Source organism: Schistocerca americana, chromosome X (genome assembly GCF_021461395.2).
Source record: "Schistocerca americana isolate TAMUIC-IGC-003095 chromosome X, iqSchAmer2.1, whole genome shotgun sequence".
NCBI lineage: Eukaryota > Metazoa > Arthropoda > Insecta > Orthoptera > Acrididae > Schistocerca > Schistocerca americana.
In genome coordinates this window covers 972943624-972966699 of record NC_060130.1, presented here as the reverse complement: position 1 = coordinate 972966699, position 23076 = coordinate 972943624, and the positions used below count along the sequence as shown (strand labels likewise).

The 23076-nt window shown below is 42.9% G+C and overlaps 1 protein-coding gene across 1 annotated transcript in view; it reads left to right on the top strand.

Annotated features, from left to right (window-relative positions):
- LOC124554855 overlaps positions 1-23076 on the top strand; it is a 1084893-nt gene that overhangs the window by 28700 nt on the left and 1033117 nt on the right. The window lies entirely within an intron of this gene.

The window sequence follows — 23076 nt, the reverse complement described above, 5'->3', positions numbered from 1 at the left end:
TGTATGGTATGTAAGACGTCAATATTGACAATAGAACAAAATATTTGGAGACGTTAATTTTCAGCACGCTCTAGTATAAACCATATCAAATATCTCAGTAACTACGTAGAGCGTTGTGAAAACCTGATAACGTTATGGAGACGTCATGATGCACCCGCTACGACAACAAAACATGGAATAATAGTCTTCCTGCAACAGATAAACACGCGAATCCCGCAGTGAGTGGAATATTGTTTATATTCGATGTAATCTGTACACTAAACTAACCACTTAACCTACCAGTCCTTTGTCGCTGGTACTCTACGATCATCGGGCCCTCGTTCATAACCAAATTTAACAAAACGTAAGGTATTACAAGAAGGTAAATAATATAACGTGCAAATCCATTTAAATTAATAAAGCTGATTATCTTATTTCTTCTACCAGTCATCTATGAAAACATGATGGATGTACTTCGTGTTTTACTATCCCCGTTAATACACATCCCAACGAAACCAATATCGCAACAAACTAATCTCGGACCACTCTATCGAATGGGAACGCAAATAACGTTTTAAAAATTATCTTGTCGGTAATGGGAAGCATTTCGTCAGTGAGAGTTTCAGTGGTTCACAAACCTTTCTGTTCCACTGAAGAATTTCTGAGCGTATAACAATATAACGTGTTTGTGTGTGTGTATGTGTGTGTGTGTGTGTGTGCGTGTGTGATTAAGGGAGTGGCAGTAGGTGAGTAACAGATAAAGATTAATCGCACGTCGAAAATCACCGTACGTAAAAAAAGGGGCTTAAGGTCATATTGTAAATGGCCAGTGTGTTACCAGGTATCAGAATAACTGGACAATGGTTGGCCATTGTGATCGATGGAAAATATAAATAACCACATTAAACTAGAAAATACCGGGAAAGTAGCACTGAAAAGCTCAGCCGATTTCCTTCCGTATTCTTGCTACGCGCGAGCTTCTAATCCGTTTGTAACGACCTCGTCATGGCGATACGTCTAACCATAATGTTGCCTTTCTTTGTTTACGGCATGGAGCTTGTTAGAATCTAGACCTATACGCAAAGTAAAAATTAGATTAAACTCAGTGTTATGTGAAGCACATGAAGGAAGTGGAGATATACTACAATAGAATTCGGAATCAGATGGAAGCTAAATTTTTCTACAGTGTCTTGTGGCGTCTCTTTCTTCCTTTGTGACTTTTGTTTCTCTCTTTCCTTTTTAATGGTCATTTTTTCGTTCCAGTTTTTGTTTTGCGGTATGTGGTTCAATAATGTTAATAAGTATTTCACAAACAGCGAAGCAGGAATTTGTCGTTCGCAGAACTGAACATGCGAATTAGAGAAGTGAATCTCCTGTGAGGCCGAAGGAATGCACATAAGGGTGGCCTTAGTTTGGGTTTTGCATTAAGGACGTTAGGCTAGGCACCGTGGCCGCAGCTGCACCGCAGCGCAGGCGGCGCTGTCTCCGACACTGATAACATCTTTGTGCGCAGCGTGCCAACTACTTGCCACGTAATACTGACAACGCCTGCACATTTCGCTAATAATATTTCCGCGACGAAACGTTTTCCATGTTTCTCGAGTTCTCATTTTAACACGGCGTCAAGCCATTAGGTTCTGCTATTTTGCTCTGCCCCACGACGCTTGGGTGACTGGCGTTCTCTTCCACCTGCAATTAACGCTGCATCTGCTATTAACGAACGTATGAGATCAGGTCTCTTTATGAATGAACATTCTAGCCCATAACCATTTCGTCCTCTGCGCAGTGTAGAGTACGTCAAAAGAGTTCATTTGCAGCTGTGCAGTTCTGATGCAGGGTAAAATAATGTTATTCTTGTCTTGTCAGACAAAATTCTGACTGTATATAAGTTTCTGAAAGAATACTTGCTTGTCGTTCTGCTTCCTGCTGTGAGATAATGTCAGTGAAAACATATGAGTAACTTTACGAACACGGTTACAGCGATACATTTCGTCTATCGTGACAGTTGGAAATCATTTTCAGCCGGGTATTCGACCCCTGACAGTTGATTATAGCAAGCAGTTGCCCTAACGAGTCGTGATATCTGAGCATGCTTCCCGTGGAGCGTCACACAAGTCATTTCACTAATGTTTCTCTCCAGTTTCAACGGGGTGTGTAGGAACAGCACCGCTGGGAAAATGGATTTTAACTTCCTTGACTTTGACACCCATGTAAATACTTTTAAGGTCGACGTAGAACTTAACCGCACGTTGGAGATTATAAACTAAAAAAGAAAACAAGAACAACTATGCCCCAAGATGAAATACTGAGATGGGACGAAATTCGATAGATGCTTGTGATGTACATGTACAGACAAACAAATGACTACAAAAATGGTTCAAATGGCTCTGAGCGCTATGGGACTTAACTTCTGAGGTCATCAGTCCCCTAGAACTTAGAACTACTTAAACCTAACGAACCTAAGGACATCACACACATCCACGCCTAAGGCAGGATTCGAACGCGCGACCGTAGCGGTCACGCGGTTCCAGACTCTAGCGCTTAGAACCGCTCGGCCACTCCGGCCGGCAATCTCAGAAAAGTCGGATGGTTCATTCAAGAGAAAGAGCTTCAGATATTGAGCAAGTCACTGAATATTGGTCCACCTCTAGCCACTATGGAAGCAGTTATTCGGCTTGGCTTAAATTGGTAAAGTTTTTGTACGTCATCCTGAGGGATACCGGGCCAAATTTTGTCCGATTGGAGCGTTATATCATCGTAATGCTCCAAACTTTGTCAACCGGGCAGTGATTCGGCGACCTTGCAGGTCAAGGTAGGGTTTGGCAAGCACAAAGTCCAGGAGCAGAAACTCTCGTCGTGTGTGGGCGGTAAATATGTAACTGAAATGTAAGCCCGCGATGGGTTGCCACAAAGGGCGCCAAAATGTGGCGTAGAATATCTACGGCGTACCGCTGTGCTGTAAGGGTGCCAAGGATGACAACTAAAGTGGTCCATTATGAAATGAAATGACATCCCACGCCGTCTCTCTTGGCTGTCCGGCCTATGGCGGGCGACAGTCACGCTGATAATCCACCGCTCTCCTGGTGGTCTCCAGACACGTCCTCGCTGGTCATCGGGGTTCAGTTCAAAGGTAGTATTACCACTGAAGACTATTCGACTCCAGTCAGTGAGATTCCAGGCCTAATGCGTCCGACACCGCTGCAAACGAGATTGTTGATGAAGAAAGGTCAACGGTAGTCGGCGCAAGGGGTGCCGTGAACTCAGCCCCCTATCTATGAGCTGCCTGTTAATGGTCCATACGGTTGCTGAAGCACCGGTTGCACGTCGGTGCGACCATAATGATCGTTCACCCCAGATCTCCAGACTTAAACCGAATCTAGAATTGTGGGACAACATCGATCGGGCTACTCGCGCTATGGATCCTTAGCCGAGAAGTCTAGCGCAGCTGGTCATGTAACTCAAGTCGGCATGGCTGCACATCAATGTCGGTACCTTCCAGACTTTCACTGACCCTCTTCGCGCAGTTGCTCATATAAATTAGACTGGACAATGTATGTGGTAACATCGGAAGTGATCTTTGCCACGCACAGTTGACAGAGGATCATAAACTGAGTATTTTACGATTAAGACCCAATGTAAATAAATCTTTCAGGAGGTACGAGGTCTAGACTGAACAAGTTATATAAACTATCTGTGTTTCATAAAAAACTACTGCCTGCTGTTCAGACGTCGGTGGCGTGACCATTGCAACCAATATGGAATCGTCTATGGTGTGTCAGCGTCCAACTTTTAGCGTTGTTTATAATTCACGACTAGCTGTCAAAGGTGTGACAGCAATCGCTTTTTGGAACTATTAGAAATGTGTCTATTGTGTGGCACAGCATGACGTAGGGACCGAAAAAACTGAAGGAGTCTTTCGCAAGAAGCGTCACCGTGATCAGAAGAAATTCATCACAATGCATAGGAATTTACTAGAATGTGGCTCGTTTTAGCCACAGAGATTCGACGAAGGTTTCCGAGAAAGATACATTTGCTCTGAAAATTTTTGAGGAATGATGATGAACTGAATGGGAGAAGTTTAACGATTAGGCCACCGTCAACTTGCCCATCAAACGCATACGTCGAAGAACACGTTGTGGAGAGTATGAGGAAGGCGTATAACCCAGAATTCAGTTCTGTCAAAGGATTGTCCACAGCAGTGCGGTCGTGCCCAATTACCTACAATTTTTATTCTTTGGGGACGAATCTGCTTTAACACGTGAAGAATTTTTGAAAGGCTGCAATTTCCCTCTGAGGATTAATGAAACTCGGTTCACCATGCTCTTTTCGCTTGTAGCTTGAAATTCCACTCAAATACCTCAATGGACCTTAACGTCACGATTAACTACATAGTCACAGAAAGGTTTTCCAGAAATCCAGGAAATATTTCTTTTACGATATCGTACTTATCCTCCGATACCGAGCAGCGACTTTCCATTAAAATGTCCTCGTCTGTATGGGAATTACATAATGCGTGTACGAGTACAGGTTATGACGCATGGACGACGAAATATGGAACATACGGTCTGGCCGTAACAGCCAAAGCAGTTAAGGCGACCGCTCCTCTATAGCGGGAAATCCAAGATGAGTTCCGCTCAGGCACACATTTTCACTGTCGTCATTCCCTTATGCAACTGATGGTTGTTCGTATTCGTAACTGCGAATATATTTAAAATATTTATTTCATTATAAGCCCCGTCACGGAGCACTAACATTTATCTGACTGATCAACATTTTCGGTGCGTGACTGGATTTATAATAAAACAAATGCACCTCAACTTATTGTTACAAGTTGTTAGTGCCAATGAAGACCACAAGGTATTGCGACTCCCAGTATTTATCAAACGAAAGATAGAAATCTCGAGCAGTGAGCTACCAGTACGGCATCGTGTGGCGCTCTGTTGCAAGGCTTTAACTTGTCACGCTTTACAACGAATATATTCCGCAATGAAATGAAGAATCCGATTTTTTACAAAACACATATTTCCCAGGATTTGCGACATGGTCGCGGAGGAGCACAGTGATCCAGGAATGAATAACGCTTTATTTGTAGTTACTGATTTCAAAATTATAACACGCTATTATTTTTGTTCTGTAACGATCTTCCTCTTAAAATAACATAAACAGGGAACACAGACAAGAACATTATAGTCTGTATAGTAGACCGGATTACAAAACAAGACACAATAAGAAATCACTGTTCTATTCAATTGCCACAGTGTCATATCTCAGTACAGGTTAGAGTGCTTACACATTAACATATCTGAGCCTCACTCAGAAAGCGGCCTGACCAGTAATTTCTGATTTACTGCAGTCGCAAAGAGATCTTAGCCCCTTCAGCTTCTGAACGGTGCCGGCCGCGGTGGCCGTGCGGATCTAGGCGCTGCAGTCCGGAACCGTGCGACTGCTACGGTCGCAGGCTCGAATCCTGCCTCGGGCATGGATGTGTGTGATGTCCTTAGGTTAGTTAGGTTTAAGTAGTTCTAAGTTCTAGGGGACTGATGACCTAAGATGTAAAGTCCCATAGTGCTCAGAGCCATTTGAACCATTTTCTGAACGCTCTGTGGCTGCGTGAAGGTTGCGCGTCTCATCGCACATCCCCGTAGGGTGCGTTGGCGGAATGAATCACAACATCATAAGCGATCAACTTTCTTGTCAAAATGAAATACAAAAATTGCAGTTATGTGGTATTGGACAGATCTTTCGGACCCGGTGATCTGAGGGCTGCTTTTCTAGAATATTCAATAGCTGTCGATGCTAAAGTGTATCGCATTTCGTTTCAAAAAGGAGACTCGCGCTACCAGTAACGACCGAAGGCTGCCGCATCGGCTACTATTATGTAAAAGGTCTCTGTCGCTAGTCTGCCATCAAATTCGTCAAAAAAATGGGAAGGTAAAGAAAGAAAATTTGGTCTTAATGTTCCGTCATCGAAGAGGCCTTTAGAGATGGAACACGCGCTCTCATGGGGGAAGAGTATGAAACAAAATGTAGGCAAACTACTGAAAACCTCAATCAATATGGCCATGCCTTCAAGGAAAAAAACGAGAAAACGCACGGCACACTCAGCGATATGTGTTATCAAACAAAGGAAGCATGATTAATGTTCGTTAACCTTGGGCTATCTGAGCCGACGCCTTAACGCCACCCACGCCTAGACAAGCAACTATGCCCTATGAACTCGGTAGGAATGTTCCGATGACGCAGTACCAATATTTACGACATGATTAAAAGAACTGAGTAGTTCTTGGATATCTCATCTTGTCATTTAATATGTCTGTTCAGTAGATATATCTCAGTTTCCTTGTCGATACTGGAGGCAGCGTAACGCCAAATGTTGTAAGCCATGTCACGCAACTACTACAAACATCCCATTGCAACATTCCTTGCCGCATATGAGCTGTAAACGCAAGAATAAAAACGCTATGTTGCTATAATTTCAATGATTGCCTTGTTAAGCGTCATACTGTAATCCCCTTTCCTACCATTCTAAATTACGTGTCTAGTCTACGAATATATCCAAACATAAGTAAAATGTACGTTACAAGCAAAATAATTTAATTCGATATCAAAAGAATTTGTATTGTCAACAATTCACTTTTGGCAAAAATTCGTAAAGCTGCATGGGATGCTTGTTGTATGGACTGTCAAAGTACTAGTGTCACTCGTATTGGGATTTCCATCATGTGTGGCTTTTGAGGTCCTCTGCGAAAGATCGCACATCTGGGAAGGACGGTGGGTGCTCGCGAAAAGTACCGTAAAGCTTATCAGAGTAGTGCTCGTGTCAAAACTGGCTGTCGCGGTTACACGACGAGGTAGACAGTGAGTTACTCAGTTAGGGGCTTGGACAGTACTGTGAATGTCATTCCGCTAATCAGCGAAAGCGCTTCAGATCTCTTTGGAAACATCAAGTTTCCAAATTTTTTGACAATGACTTGCAGAAAAAGTGAATCTGAGTCACACGTCTCAATGAAATTTAAATATGTTTCTGCCGCTTGTAATTCAGAAACAAGAACGTAAGATAACTTGCACCAATATTTCTTGCGTCTCAACGTTTCTAAAAAATGGTTCAAATGGCTCTGAGCACTATGCGACTTAACTTCTGAGGTCATCAGCCGCCTAGAACTTAGAACTAATTAAACCTAACTAACCTAAGGACATCACACACACCCATGCCCGAGGCAGGATTCGAACCTGCGACCGTAGCGGTCGCTCGATTCCAGACTGTAGCGCTTAGAACCGCACGGCCACTCCGGCCGGCGTCAACGTTTCTAAGCATGTCTATTATTGCTCATAAAAACTGATGTTTTCTAAGACAGGCTACGTTTTAGATATAGGTCTGTGTATGCGAGTCTGCATCAGCTACATTCAATCACTAAATTGAGTTAATTTTCGCGTTTTGTGGGATGTCCCCAGTCGAGGACGTGGGAGATACAACATCTGCAATATTATGTATAGACGCGCCTGAAGCCTTGTCATTCGAACACTAACGAACCATCAGGTACGCCAATAATGATCAGAAAGTCTTTTGAAAATAACTTCTCCAGAATGACAGTTAACAACCTGGATTAGTAAAGCTGGACATAGCACTATGCGGAAGATGTATCTTGGGTCGTTACTCGCTTGTTATCTCTCCTCCTCTTCTCAGGCTGTGATTTCCACAATCCACAGCTCGTTCTTCCAGTTACTTTTAGCATGATTTGCCCCATCAAGTTACACTTCAACTTCGTTGCAGAATTAAAAGAGAGTAGTATAATACCGCAAGACAATAGTACTGTGAAAGTGTAATGACATGCCATAAACAGCAGAGAAAAACGCTGAAAAAGTGCTACATCTCTGTAACGTGTAGATTATGAAATACTTGAAAATGTTCTGCACGTATTTCCAATTTACATTGAGATAAAAATAAGTTTTTATATGGGAAGTGATGGTAGGTTGTCCTAATGTTCTTAGTAAAGCAAATTTGGTAGCTCCTTGTCTGTGAAAACTATACAACGATATCAAGATTTAGTGTTTAAAGCAGTTAGTAATTGACTGTTCTGTGAATATGTCTTATTGCTATTATCAATGTCATTTTAACTGCTTTAATACATTTCTTCATGTCACAGACCAGAGATTATTTAAAATTTAATTTTCGAAAGTTCTGAAGATTTTGTGGCTTGTGCTACGATCTTGTGTCATAAACACAAATTCAAACCGAATAAAAAAAAAAGTAAATAAAAGTTCAAGAAGACTCCCATGAAATATCTCATTATTGGATGGTACACACTTCTTACCTTTTAGCTACGATTGCATTTCTCATCTGCGTGAGAATAGTTACTCGTTAAATATCCCAATTCATCAACAATTCATGTTGGTTGGAATGACACTGCTTGCAGTAAATGCGAGTGTGACTCCTAAACGGAGTACGGGAAGGGAGCTAGGCGGATGGATAGAGACGGACAGAGAGAGAACGAGAACGTGTATTAGCGGCTGAGTGAATATGTATGCACGTGTACGTGTGCATGCGAGCGTGAGTGTGTCGCACGAAAATCGCAGTCGGTCGGCTCAAAAGCAGATCGATAGGCGACCGGTAAATGTTATAATTTTGCGGCGCGGGGGGACCCCTTTATTACAGCGCCAGCGCGTTAATATGTGGCACCCGGTTTTGCCGAGGGGCTCGACATACGAAACGCCGCGGCTCTGTAAATTGTTAAAAGCATCCCGAGTTTCGCCAGTAATTATAGCGGAACGGAAACTAAGCCTCGTGTTCGCTCAAAGCGGCCAAAAAGCATTAGGCACACGTGCTACTGTGGTGCGCTTCATGCAAATCGGGAGGCAGAGGCAACAGATCGGTCACCAACGACCCTCGAGCGATACGATTCAAGTTCTAGTTCGTCTCGAATAGCACCTACACTTTATCTTGAACGTCCAGCTATAAAGAAATCGCCATAGATAAATGAAGTTTAATTCGTGTTCGGCTTATAGGGATGAGAAGAAACAGCAAAAGAATAGAAAAATATTTCGTACCTATATATAGCTCCGGTCAGAGCTGCCAAGTGCTGAGATTACATCTACGCATACGAGGGGTGTTCAACAAGTACAGAAGGACATTTTTCTAAGAATTGGGGTTAGTTTTATTCACGATTCCAATACACCATACAATTATTCACACTTTTATCATTAAAACCCAGTGTTTCAACATAATCTCCGTTCAACGCGACGGCTTTACGCCACGTTACTGGGAAGCCCTGTATTTAAAAAAAATAAAATGAAAAAAAAATTTAAAAAATGTTCAAATGTCTGTGAAATCATATGGGACTTAACTGCTAAGGTCATCAGTCCCTAAGTTTACACACTACTTAACCGAAATTATCCTAAGGACAAACACACACACCCATTCCCGAGGGAGGACTCGAACCTCCACCAAGACCAGCCGCGCAGTCCAGGACTGCAGCGCCCTAGACCGCTCGGCTGATCCCGCGCGGCGGCCTGTACTCCCACATGGTACTACTTTACTGGTCGACGTCAGTGCCAACGTCGTGCTTCATCAATAACCTCCCCGTCATCCACGTACTCCTCCCCTTAGACTGCATTCGTATTTTTGGCCAAACAGACTGAAGTTGGAGGGTACGAGATCCGGGCTATAGGTACATGAGGAAGAACAGTTCGTTGAAGTTTCGTGAGTTCCTGCTGGATGTGCAGACTTATGTGAAAGCCTTGCGTTGCCATGGAGAAAGAGAAGTTATTTAGCATCTACTCGAATTCTCATTCCGCACGTTCCAACATTGCAGGAGTGACAATTGTGTGCTACTGGCTGACACGTGGGAGATCAGACAGATTTTTGCGTACGTCTCGACCAACGACTTACCGTACTTCTGTTCACTGCTAAGTCTCCGCAGACATTCAGTAAGCGACTATGAAAACCTGCTATACTCTGGTTTTCCGCTAAAAGGAAGTCTTTGACAGCTCTCTGCATGGGACGCACTTCCGCTACAGAAGGCTACGAATAGCACGCCACCCATTTGAACTTTATGTGGCTTAGGGGGCTGAAGCGGGAATATTCCACGATGTCCCACAACAAATTCCTAATTTTTCCAATCGAAACTGGCCGAGAAAAAAATGTGTTGCATTACTTACCTAATGCCCCTCGTACATTATACTTCGCAAGCCACCTTACAGTGCGTGGCGTAGGATACTTCTAGTATCACTATCTGTTTTCTTCTACCCTGTTCCATTCGTGAATAGTGCGTGAGAAGAATGATTGTTGTTCAATATCTTCGTATTAGCTCTAATATCTTTGATCGTAACGTCGTGGTCATTTCGCGAGACGTTTGCGGAAGGATGTGATAAGTTCCTCCATTCTTCCTGGAACGTACTCTCTCACAATTTCAGTAGTAAGCATCTTAGTGATGCACAACGTCTCCCTTGGAGCGTCTGACACGTAAGAGACTCTTGAGAATCTCTGTAAGGCTGTCACGCAGGCTAAACGATCCCGTGGCGACGCGCTTCTTCGTTGGATCTTGTCCATCTGTTCTATTCATTCAAATTGGTAGGGGTCCCAGACTGATGAGCAGTACACAAGAATCGGTCGAGCAAGTGTTTTGTGAATCACTTCTGCCACCGGAAGAATTACAGTTCCTTATGGTTCTTCAAATGAATCTCAGCCTTGCACTACTTTCGTCCAATTCATTTTATCTGACCATTCCACTTTATGTCGGTCCAGAAGATCGTTTCTGTTTCCATTGATATTTCGCCAGTTAATCTATTTATGTACAGTACGTTACATTCATTTACGTTGAACGTTATCTGCCAGTCCTTGCACCGGGCATCAATTCTCTGCAGGTCTTTCTATACTGGTGTTGCTACCTTTTTATAAATAACCTCATTATCTGAGGACAACGTCATGGAGCTTCCGACGTTGCCCACTTGACTAAATATGTATATTCTACACAGTAATCTATGGAACTCGAGCATCCATCGTTTTTGTTCCGTTAAGAGGACGGGCTGAGTCTTCGGCAGCGACGACCTGCATTCAGGCACAAATATGGCCCCATTTTCAGTAAGCTCGAATTCTGTTCACTAACTGGAACTATACTAAATGTATTCATTCCCGAAGTCAAGGAACACGACATTAACCTGGGTTCCGATCTTTGCGTCACTGTGGATCTCATGGACGAAGATAGAGAGCTGAGTTTCGAAAATTCTCTATTTGTGGAATTTGAGCTGATTTTTAAAGGGAACATTTTCGATCTTCAAGAACTTCATCATATGTGAATATAAAAGATGTTCTATAATTCTATAACAGATTGACGTGGGCGATATATGCCTGTCATTATGTGCATCCACCCAACGATCTTTCTGGGAACGGGGAACGACCTGCGCTTCCTTTCGGTCGCTAGATACCCTTCGTAGTTCCATCGACCTGCCGTAGACTACTACTACAAGAGGAGCAAGTTCTTTCAAGGGCATCGTCATAAATGAATGAAAATGGGATCACTTATTGCCTACAGTCATATGAAGAAACTTTAAATCCATAGAAAGACATCGGAAGTTAAAGAACGTAAAACTAGGAGAAAATTCCTAGGACTAAGAATAAATGACGTAATACATCACCCATCATCTGCTATTCTGTTCACTAAATAATTTACAACACAATCCACGGATTCCAGAATTACACTTTTGTTTCCGCGAACAGAACACTATTAAATCGACTGACACGTTTACTGCCGGCCGAAGTGGCCGTGCGGTTAAAGGCGCTGCAGTATGGAACCGCAAGACCGCTACGGTCGCAGGTTCGAATCCTGCCTCGGGCATGGATGTTTGTGATGTCCTTAGGTTAGTTAGGTTTAACTAGTTCTAAGTTCTAGGGGACTAATGACCTCAGAAGTTGAGTCCCATAGTGCTCAGAGCCATTTGAACCATTGACACGTTTACTCGTAGATAGTGTGTAGTAAGGACAGCTACGGACTCATAACAGAACCCTGCGACACCCTGTTGTTCACAGTAGACTGTCATATTCAAATGTATTAGCGAGACGACAGACCACTGTTTCCTATGTTTTGGACGTGATACAAGTAAACATTGCAAGTGTTTTACACAAATATGAATAAATTGCATTTTAGTATTAATGTCTTGTTTCAGAAGTTAATCTACAAGCCCAACTACAAATTATGTGTACTCCGATATGCTGCTACTCTGTTAATCATTGTTTTCTCGAAAGTCTTCGAAAAATTTCTTAGTAAGGATCTAGGCCTCTACTTGTGCACGAATAGTTATAATTAAACGTCCGCTGGCCGAGCCAAAGTAGACGGATAACTATTTACCGTACAGGTAGCCAACTTAGGTACGATGTTGTGAACCACACATCGGAGCGCTCGGCAGGTAGGCGGTCGGAGCTCCCGCGCTCGCCTGGCACTGTTTGCCCAGGCCTGCTGCTGAGGGTAAACACTGCAGGGGAAAACAGAGAGTGGAATACATCCAACAAATAATTGTAAGTGCTACTCTGAGACGAACAGTTTGGCACAGGAGAGGAATTCGTGTCGCAACGCATCAGACCTATCAGAAGAATCACACTGATGCTAGCGTTTCAACCCTACGTCACCGTTAAGTACAGGTGTCTAATAGCAAGTCATGACGCTAACACCACTAACAATGCAAAAGTGCAAAGTACACTCTGAACATTATTCCTGTAATGTTAGATACCAATACGGTAGATAGTTTTCTGTTTACATTGGCTCAGGCAGCGGAAGGTTCAAATGGCTCTGAGCACTATGGGACTTAACATCTATGGTCATCAGTCCCCTATAACTTAGAACTACTTAAACCTAACTAACCTAAGGACATCACACAACACCCAGGCATCACGAGGCAGAGAAAATCCCTGACCCCGCCGGGAATCGAACCCGGGAACCCGGGCGTGGGAAGCGAGAACGCTACCGCGGCAGCAGAAGTTTAATTACAACCATCCTGTATACAAGTAGGGCCTAGATCCTTACTAAAGAAGTTATCGAATATGTTAGAAAAGGCAATGATTAACAGAGTTAGTAACGCATTGGAGTACACATAATTTGTTGTAAATTAACTTCGGAAAAGATATATCAGGAGAAAAAGGCAGTTTATTTGTATTTGTGTAAAGCCCTTGCATTCCTTATTCGTTTCGGTTCTACAAAATAGGAAACAGTAGATTGTAGTCTTGTGAACAGGGAACAGATCTGGATGTGACTGGCAGCTGTGAAGATGAAGATGTCACAGGTCTCTGTTATGAGTCCGTAGCTTTCCTTAGTACACATTAATTACCTACCACTAAACATGTGAGCTGATATAAAAGTGTTCTATTCGCAAAAACAAAAGTGTTATTGTGTAATCCGTGCATTTTAATGTAAATGATGTAGTGAACAGGATAGGTGATAACATTATCTCGCAACTTACAGAATACATATTCAAGCTTAAATTCTACAAAAAACGATGATTACAGTTTCTGACATGGTACGCTTGTAGCTGCAAAATTTTAGTCACATGTTGTTCAAATGGTCAGTCAAGTCGAAGATTTATAAACGTTAGAAAAGAATATAGATAAATACCATATTCAGGAAAAAGATTTGTATTTACATAACTTCGTTAACCATTGCATAGTAAGGTGTTCACTTTGTAATGGAAGTTGCGAGCACGGTCACTACATAAAACTCGTTTACTATGAATCACAACGCGTAAAGAAGGTGCCTTGCCTAATGCGAGAAAGCATTCTTCCGCAAATCAAAATGTGAACTAATTATCCCTGGGACCGGTGTAATGTCTGCATGTTTAGTGGCGTATCAAGAGGGCTGTAGGTGTTGTTTCGAAACCATGTACACGCCTCTGAATACTGATAGAGATCTATAAGCGATGTATCTCCACCTAAATCTCGTCTTCATAACTAAATGACTCAACAGACTAACACAAGAGCAGATACGTGTGTTACTATACGTGGTTAATGCTACACCATAAAGGAAGCAAGTGAGACTTACAGTACCTTCAAATTAGGAAATGACAATCGTTACAATTAAAGTTACTCGATGTCAGCTTGCGTACATACAGTATATAAAGTATACATAGAGAAGTTCTGATCGTAACGCTACACACTCTACCAACCGCCAATCCTACCCGAAACATAAATGTTTCTTCGGTATCATAGTACACACTTTTATATAGTTAAGGAGTATGTGCTCGCATGAACGGTTAGATATTCTTAAATGGCATTCGATATACCATGTTATATTATTTCATTTATATTTATGCTTGCTTTATTCAGTCTGACCAGATTACGACCTTCACGTCTTCTGTTACATCGGGCCACGCACTAGCCCAGTAAATATAACAAAATTATTGTTTAGCAAGCATATTATGCCTCAAAAATGTATATGTGTGGTATACTGCTATGAGGATATTTATTATTGGCAACATAAACAATAATAATGAGTGATAATGACAAAATACTGAATTATAATAACGTTACTTAGTTTAGCGCCTCCGACAACACGTTCAACATCAACAGACGCAGGAAGGTAAAGCCCGAGGAGTAATTGAAACGATGGTGAAAGAAACTGTGAAGAAAGACCAGATTACTCTAATAGAGGACTCTGTACAGAAGTAGATGGGAAAGGAGACAGAGGGAAGAGGTTCAATATAGTGACCTGTCGACTAGAGTGTGGAATAGGTAAATATTGTGACAGCTGGGTTCAAATGGCTCTGAGCACTATGGGACTTAACATCTGTGGTTATCAGTCCCCTAGAACTTAGAACTACTTAAACCTAACTAACCTAAGGACATCACACACATCCATGCCCGAGGCAGGATTCGAACCTGCGACCGTAGCAGTCGCGCGGTTCCGGACTGAGCGCCTAGAACCGCATGGCCACCGCGGCCGTCCTGTGATAGCTGGGGCACGAACTGTGTTTGATATTGCAAAGGAAGGTAATCTATCTGAAATTGTTAGGATCCCAAACAGGATCCCTGATACAAAAAATTGTTTTGTGAAGACGGCTGCGCTGTGTAGTGGAATAGAGAAAATTTTGCTTTTCAGGGAACGTGTAGTTTTCCATGCAGTTCACACAGAAGCGTAAGGTAGAAGACAAGTGAGCCACTACGATTATTTACTCGTAGCCACGATAAATGTTTGTAGGCAGGCGAGACACGAACACCACAAGTGTGTCGCACACAAGCGTTGATTACCAGTTCTATCTGCAAGGAAGCAAGATTAGAGTTTAAGGTCCCGTCGACAGCGCGGTCATTAGAGACGGAGCACAAGCTCCGATTACGAAGGATTGTGAAGGAAATCGACCGTGCCCTTATCAATCAGCATTTGACTGCAGTGATTTATGGAAATCACGGTACATCTAAATCTTGATGGGACGGGTCGCCCTGCAGAATGACAATCCAGAATGCTAAGTACTGAGCTACCTCGTTCGCTAATTCCATCCTGTGTAACCTTCCAAACAAAATTCCTTACAGGACAGCGTCACCATAAACAAAAATTCGCATATTATAGACTGTTCGAGTTTTTTATTATAAGTAAATGAATTGTTTAAATATATTTCCGTTGTGAATGGTGAGAAGTGGTTTTCTTCCCTCGCTAATTCTTGGAGAAACTTCTTCATTTCTCATTTTATGAGTATATTTTATTTTCACTACCATATTTAGAATGCTTTGATTTTGCTCGTTTATGATTTTGCCACAGTCCGTGCTTCAATTTCATAAAACTTTCATCTACATCTACATGTACATACATACTCCGCAATCCACCATACGGTGCGTGGCGCAGGGTACCTCGTGGCACAACTACCATCTTCTCTCCCTGTTCCACTCCCAAACAGAACGAGGGAAAAGTGACTGCCTATATGCCTCTTTACGAGCCCTAATCTCTCTTATCTTTGTGGTCTTTCCGCCAAATATAAGTTGGCGTCAGTAAAATTGTGCTGCAGTCAACCTCAAATGCTGGTTCTCTAAATTTCCTCAGTAGCGATTCACGAAAAGAACGCCTCCTTTCCTCCAGAATTTCCCACCCGAGTTCCTGAAGCACTTCCGTAACTCTTGCGTGATGATCTAACCTAACAGTAACAAATCTAGCAGCCCGCCTCTGAATTGCTTCTATGTCCTCCCTCAATCAGACCCAAACGCTGGAGCAGTACTCAAGAATAGGTCGTATTAGTGTTTTATGAGCGGTCTCGTTTACAGACGAACCACATCTTCCCAAAATTCTACCAATGAACCGAAGACTACTATCCGCCTTCCTCCCCACAACTGCCATTACATGCTTGTCCCACTTCATATCGCTCTGCAATGTTACGCCCAAATATTTAATCGACGCGACCGTGTCAAGCGCTACACTACTAATGGAGTATTCAAACATTACGGGATTCTTTTTCCTATTCATCTGCATTAATTTACATTTATCTATATATAGAGTTAGCTGCCATTCTTTACACCAATCACAAACCCTGTCCAAGTCATCTTGTATCCTCCTACAGTCACTCAATGACGACATCTTCCCCTACACCACAGCATCATCAGCAAACAACCGCACATTGCTATCCACCCTATCCAAAAATCATTTATGTAGATAGAAAACAACAGCGGACCTACCACACTTCCCTGGGGCATTCCAGATGATACCCTCAAATCCGATGAACACTCACCATCGAGGACAACGTACTGGGGTCTATTACTCACATATTTGGGAACCAATCCCATATGCTCGTACCTTAGGAGTCTGCAGTGGGGCACCGAGTCGAACGCTTTCCGGAAGTCAAGGAATATGGCATCCGTCTGATACCCTTCATTCATGGTTCGCAAGATATCATGTGAAAAAAGGGCGAGTTGCGTTTCGCAGGAGCGATGCTTTCTAAAGCCGTGCTGAAGCATGGACAGCAACTTCTCTATCTGAAGGAAATTCATTATATTCGAACTGAGAATATGTTCGAGAATCCTGCAACAAACCGATGTTAAGGATATTGGTCTGTAATTTTGAGGATCCGTCCTTCTACCCTTCTTATATACAGGCGTCGCCTGCACTTTTTTCCAGTCGCTCGGGACTTTACGTTGGGCAAGAGATTCGCGATAAATGGAAGCTGCTCTACATGTACAGTTTCAGAGAAATATACCTCAAATTAAGGCCCAGTTTTGGTGTAGTACTCTTCTGTTGTCCAGGTGCCATTCTGCATTTGCATCTGCTTTTTACGCTCTCCTCGCTTCGTCCATCATGTGTTATTTTGCTTACAGGGTGGTAGTATACCTTCACTTCTTCTACTTCATAGTCTAAACTCTTGCGTATATCGGTTATTTCATTTCTGCTTCTCCTCGTTAGTTTCATTTTCCTTCTGCTTACTCTCAATCCACGGTGTATGCTTATTTGACTCTTCATTCCATTCAACAAATTCTACATTCTTACTATCTTTCACTGAGGATAGAAACGTCGTTGGTGAATCGTAACATCGACATCTTTTCCCACCGAATTTTAACTCCATTCCTGAACCTTTACTTTTGCCGTTATTCCTTCTTCGTTATAAGATTTTCTTTTCATTTTATCTCTATATTTTTGTTGTCAGCAACTTGAATGCATGACATGTTAAGCTGATTGTGGGATACTTCTCGCACGTATCTGGCCCTGCTATTTTCGGGATTGTGTGGTGGATATTATTTTGAAGGTCTGATGGTATGGCTGCAGACTAATAGACTCTACAAACCATCTTGAATAGGAGTTCGTTTGTCACTTGAGGAATGGCTGTAGAAATTGCTTAGTAATGTTGTCTGTGCCGACCACTAAATTCCATTTCAAATCTTCGGAAGTCCAGTTAAGCTTTATCCCCACTACTAGATACTCTTAAGTCTTCCAAATAACGTGATCAGACAGTCGCTTCCACTCGCAGGGACCTTCAGTTTACTCATTCTACGTACCATTCTACCTCATTCTGCTTTCCCTCTCTGCTTTTAACGCTGGAATCCTAATATTGACGCATTTGGTTTTAACTTTACAGAAGGCTGTTTTGACTTTTCTGTAAGCCGTAGCAGTCCTTCCCACAACCACTTCCGTTTCGATATCTTAGAACTTTTTCTGCATTCTTTCCGCCTTGACTTCTCTTAATTGCCTATTTATTTTAATGTTAACAGTTTTATATTGCCATACTCCTGTCTCTCCCTTAACATTTCTCTACTTCCTTCTTTCTTCGATTAACGGAGGAGTTTTTTCTGTTACCAAAAGTTTTATCGCAGATACCGTCCTTGCTCTTATATTTCTCCATCCAACTTCTGTGACTCCACTTTTTAGACATGTATATTCCTTTCAAGTGAACAGCTTGTTATGGTATTCTGTATCTGCACTCTATGAAAATTTAAACCTGCCTCATCGTTCCAAGTTCTTCAGTGTCCCACATCTTTCGATACTGAATCTTCCAGATGAATAATTTCTGTTTACTATTCACGATTACTACATTATAAATGGTTTAAAAGGCTCTAAGCACTATGGGACTCAACAGCTGAGGTCATCAGTCCCCTAGACTTAGAACTACTCAAACCTAACTTAACCTAAGGACATCACACACATCCGTGCCTAAGGCAGGATTTGAACCTGCGACCGTAGCGGCAGCGCGGTTCCGGACTGAAGCGCCTAGAACCGCTCGGCCACAAAGGCCGGTACTAACTTATAATCTGAGTCTATATTTTCTCCTGAGTGCGCCTTACACTCTAATACCTCAATTCGGAACCTCTTAACCCAGGTTTAATCTTCCAGTGTGTCCATGCCCCTTCCAAATATACCAATTCATCTTGTGAGTTTTGAGCAAAGTATTCGGTATTACTAGCTGAAATTTACTGTAGAACACAATTAGTCGTTCTCCTGTCTCATTATTACTACCGAGCCTGTATTGTACCGTACCTACATCTTCTGTTTCTTTCCCTGCCACCCGTGCTACTGCTTTCCATTCGTCCATGAACAACAGGATTTATCTCGTTTCAAATTCTTAGTTACACTTTCAATTTCCTCATATACCTTCTCTGTGTCTTCATCATCTAACTGTAGGGTAAGCACGTATGCGAGAACTACAGTTACTGGCGTTGATTTTCTGACAGTTCTGATGCGAGTAATCCCATCACTGAACTGCTGTTCACAGTACTTCACTCTTTCCTACCTTCCTATTCACGGCTAATCCTACTCCCGTTGTGTCATTTTCTGCTGCTGCTGCTATTACTGTATGTTATTCTGATCAGAAATCTTATTTCCGTTTCACTTTACTGACGTGCACTACATCTAGACTGAGCAAATGTTCAATGTTCAAATGTGTGTGAAATCTTATGGGACTTAACTGCTAAGGTCATCAGTCCTTAAGCTTACACACTACTTAACCTAAATTATCCTAAGGACAAACACGTACACACCCATGTCCGAGGGAGGACTCGAACCTCCGCCGGGACCAGCCATACAGTCCATGACTGTAGCGCCTTAGACCTAGACTGAGCCTAGGTATTTCCGTTTTCAGATTTCGTGGTTTCCCTATCACATTCACGCTTCTGAGATTCCACGCTCCGACTTGAAAAATGTTAACCTTTCGTTTGTTGTTCAGATTTTTTTGTCATGGCCAGCTTCCCATTGGCAGTCCCCTCCAGAACATACAAATGGGAGGATAGTCCGGAATCTTTCGACAATAGAGAGATCATCGTTACACTTTTCTCAATTAGAGGCTACATGTGAATCATCTAAAGCGCTCCACAGCACCTAGGATGATACTAATTTTGTCGGGTGAGCTTGTGACGCAGTGATCTTGACAATTATATTTCATATTTCATCATATCCGTTGGTCAGCTACTGTGGGGGTCAGCACCAACACATACAAGAAGGAGAGGTGTTGCGATGGCCGGTGTCAGAAATACAAAATCATCTGTACAAAACTCGATTAAAAGACACTTTATTCCTAAAAAGAAAAGAAACTTATCATTTCATGGTTCCTGTGGTTCCTACATTCAAGTATTTTACTCGCTATTCCTACTCGCGTAACGCTGGCTAAGTAACGCCTTCCTATTACTCAGTACTGATGCTCTCGAAGCCGACCGAGCGAGGTAGCGCAGTGGTACCACACTGGACTCACATTCGGAAGGACGACGGTTCAATCCCGCGTCCGGCAATCCTGATTTAGGTTTTCCGTGATTTCCCTAAATCGCTCCTGGCAAATGCCGGGATGGTTCCTTTCAAAGGGCACGGCCGACTTCCTTCCCTAATTCGATGAGACCGATGACCTCGCTGTTTGGTCTATTCCCCCAAAACAACCCAACCCAACCCAACCAGCGATGGGCGGCTGGTTAAATCAAGGGGACGCTGAATTCTGTCTTCCTGAAGGTGTGGCGCTGCCCGCTCTTTCCGCTAGCCCTCGGGTCAGCGCCCTCTTGACGCCGTTTCGCGGCGCCGCGCTGAGCGGTGTGCAGTCCATACTTTAGGACTGCACAATACCAAAGTGAGACTTAATTTATCAACGACTTAACTGTTTCTTTAATTTCCTCCGTGACCGGCATATGTCAAAATAGTCTCGTAACACCAATTCTTCTGCGTATCTGCATATCTGCCTCTCTCAGTAGAAGTTCAATTTAACTTACCAACTAATAGAAGGATGTTGTCATTAAATTTTTTCGCCGTTCTGGTGCATCACTAATAACTATCATTTCCCAGATAAAAATAGTGATAAGTTAAGTTTCCATGTGGCCTGATAAACCTTTGAAACCTGACCTTGCGCTCTTAGTTGGTTCTTACAGCTCCCAATTTTCATTGTTTTAGTTTCATTGTTTTAGTTTTTTCTGAAGATAAATTCCATAACTCGTCTGTGAATGTCCGTCATATTGTGACACAAACAGCATGATATTCTTATACAACAAATAATGTTCATTCGATTTCTTGAGCCCGGATGCCAAGCTGCTACTATATCTCTCCAGAACGTCATCGGGATAGCGAAATCCATACACGTCAAGGCAATCGATGCTGTTAGGGACGCCTAGGTTTCATATTGCATGTGCTGAGTCAGCGCGTCCGAGGGCGGTGATATGGCGAGGGAAACCTCAGCTCTGAAGCAATTCGATATTCACCGGACGCGATGCTGAGTGCGCTTGCGGATCCGTTCCGGATATTTGTGTTTGATGGAATATTGTGTCTTTACCGAGGCTTGAAGTCTGTGAAGCGACGTTTACGCAGTCGTGAACTGCAAAGTGTAATTTTTCGTTCTCGACACGCTTTTAAAGATCATAGCATAACCTCGCTTCTAGCATTACAGCTCCGGCTGGAAGTAAATTTCTGTCCAGAGACTACGGGTCGCTACACTAAATTCCGGCTTCTGCTTTCTCGCGATCTTTATTTCCTCTCTGTATCTCTTCTCGTTCGTTTACCATCTGATAATTAAGACGAAAGTCTTCTCGTTCGAAGCATGCTGTCAGACGCTCTTAACTTTGTTAAAATTTGTGTTTTCCATGCGAACAACTTTGTAATCTTGAATTTCACAGTACTTTGTCGGACTTACCATGCCAGAAACATGGTCAGGCAAGCCTGCTCAAAACGCGAGGGGGTAATGTATCACACTTTTCAGAACTTACCTGAACTTCGAAATAATTTTGCTGTTTATTGATGTTGGTCATCAAAACACTTGTTGAAACACACCTGAATTAAAAGCAGCTCCCGTACTGAGGTGAGAGCACTCATTGTCGCCACAGTGAACTGAATACTCGTAGTTTGGCGTCTTACGTGACAGCCCTTTCGGATGATAAAAATAGTTGAAAACCTATAAAATGAAATATAAATTAGGTTTTGTATGGGATCCGCCTGTAGCAAACACAGTGCTCTCTTTCTCTGACGCAGACATGTTTCGCTGAATAACAGCATAATCCTTCGATTTTTTATTTTCCGGTCTAAGGCGCTGCACTCTTGGACTGTGCAGCTGGTCCCGGCGGAGGTTCGAGTCCTCCTTCGGGCATGGTTGTGTGTGTTTGTCCTTAGGATAATTTAGGTTAAGTAGTGTGTAAGCTTAGGGACTGATGACCTTAGCAGTTAAGTCCCATATGATTTCACACACACACACATTTTATTTTCATTCTTGTTACTCCATGTTATGGTTCTCTGATTTTCTGTTTCTTAAGCTACAGTTCTTTTACTATCACAGTTTGTCTTATTTTCAGGATTTTATCTTCACTTGAGAAACTGTGCTTTTTAAACCTTCGCTGTCACCGTTTACAAGTTCCGAAAAAATACGTTATCGGAAACAATTAAAGAATTTTATTCAGTTCTGTCTTAACGGCTTTACATGTCATTGGTCAGCCAGAATATTATGATCACCGATCTACAATCAGTATAAACCTGTCCAGGCGACAGGTGACGAATGACTACTAGTCATACACATGCATGGTACATGAAGTATCATGAGCATGCTGTCCGTGTGTAGAGTGGGGAAGGCGGTAGGCCGCTGTGGCCGAGTGGTCCTAGGCGCTTCAGTCCGGAACCGCTCGATTGCTACGGTCGCAGGTTCGAATCCTGCCTCGGGCATGGATGTGTGTGAGGGCCTTAGGTTAGTTAGGTTTAAGTAGTTCTAAGTTCTAGGGGACTGATGACCTCAGATTTTAGGTCCCATAGTGCACAGAGCCATTTGAACTATTTGAAAGGGAAGGCGCGCGATTTATCTGAGTTGGACTGAGGGCAGTTTGTGACGGCCCAGAGGCTCGGCACGAGCAGTTCGTTAACGGCACGACTTGTCGGGTGTTCGAGGAGTGCTATGGTGAGTGTCTTCAACTCGTGGCTGAAACCATATTCAAACGTCGTGGGATTTGTTGGCTACCCCCCATTACAGATATCGGTTGTCGTAGGCTGGGAACACAGGCCAAACAGGACAGGCGGTGAACTGTGACGGACCTGACATCAGACTTTAATGCTGGTCAGCGTACGACTAAAGTGGGCACGTGACCATCAGCACTGGACATTGGCGCAGTGGCAAAGCGTTGCATGATCTGATAAATCCAGATATCTTCTTCATCATGCCGACGGAATGGCGTGAATCTATCTTCTTCCAGGGCAACAGCCCTTTGAC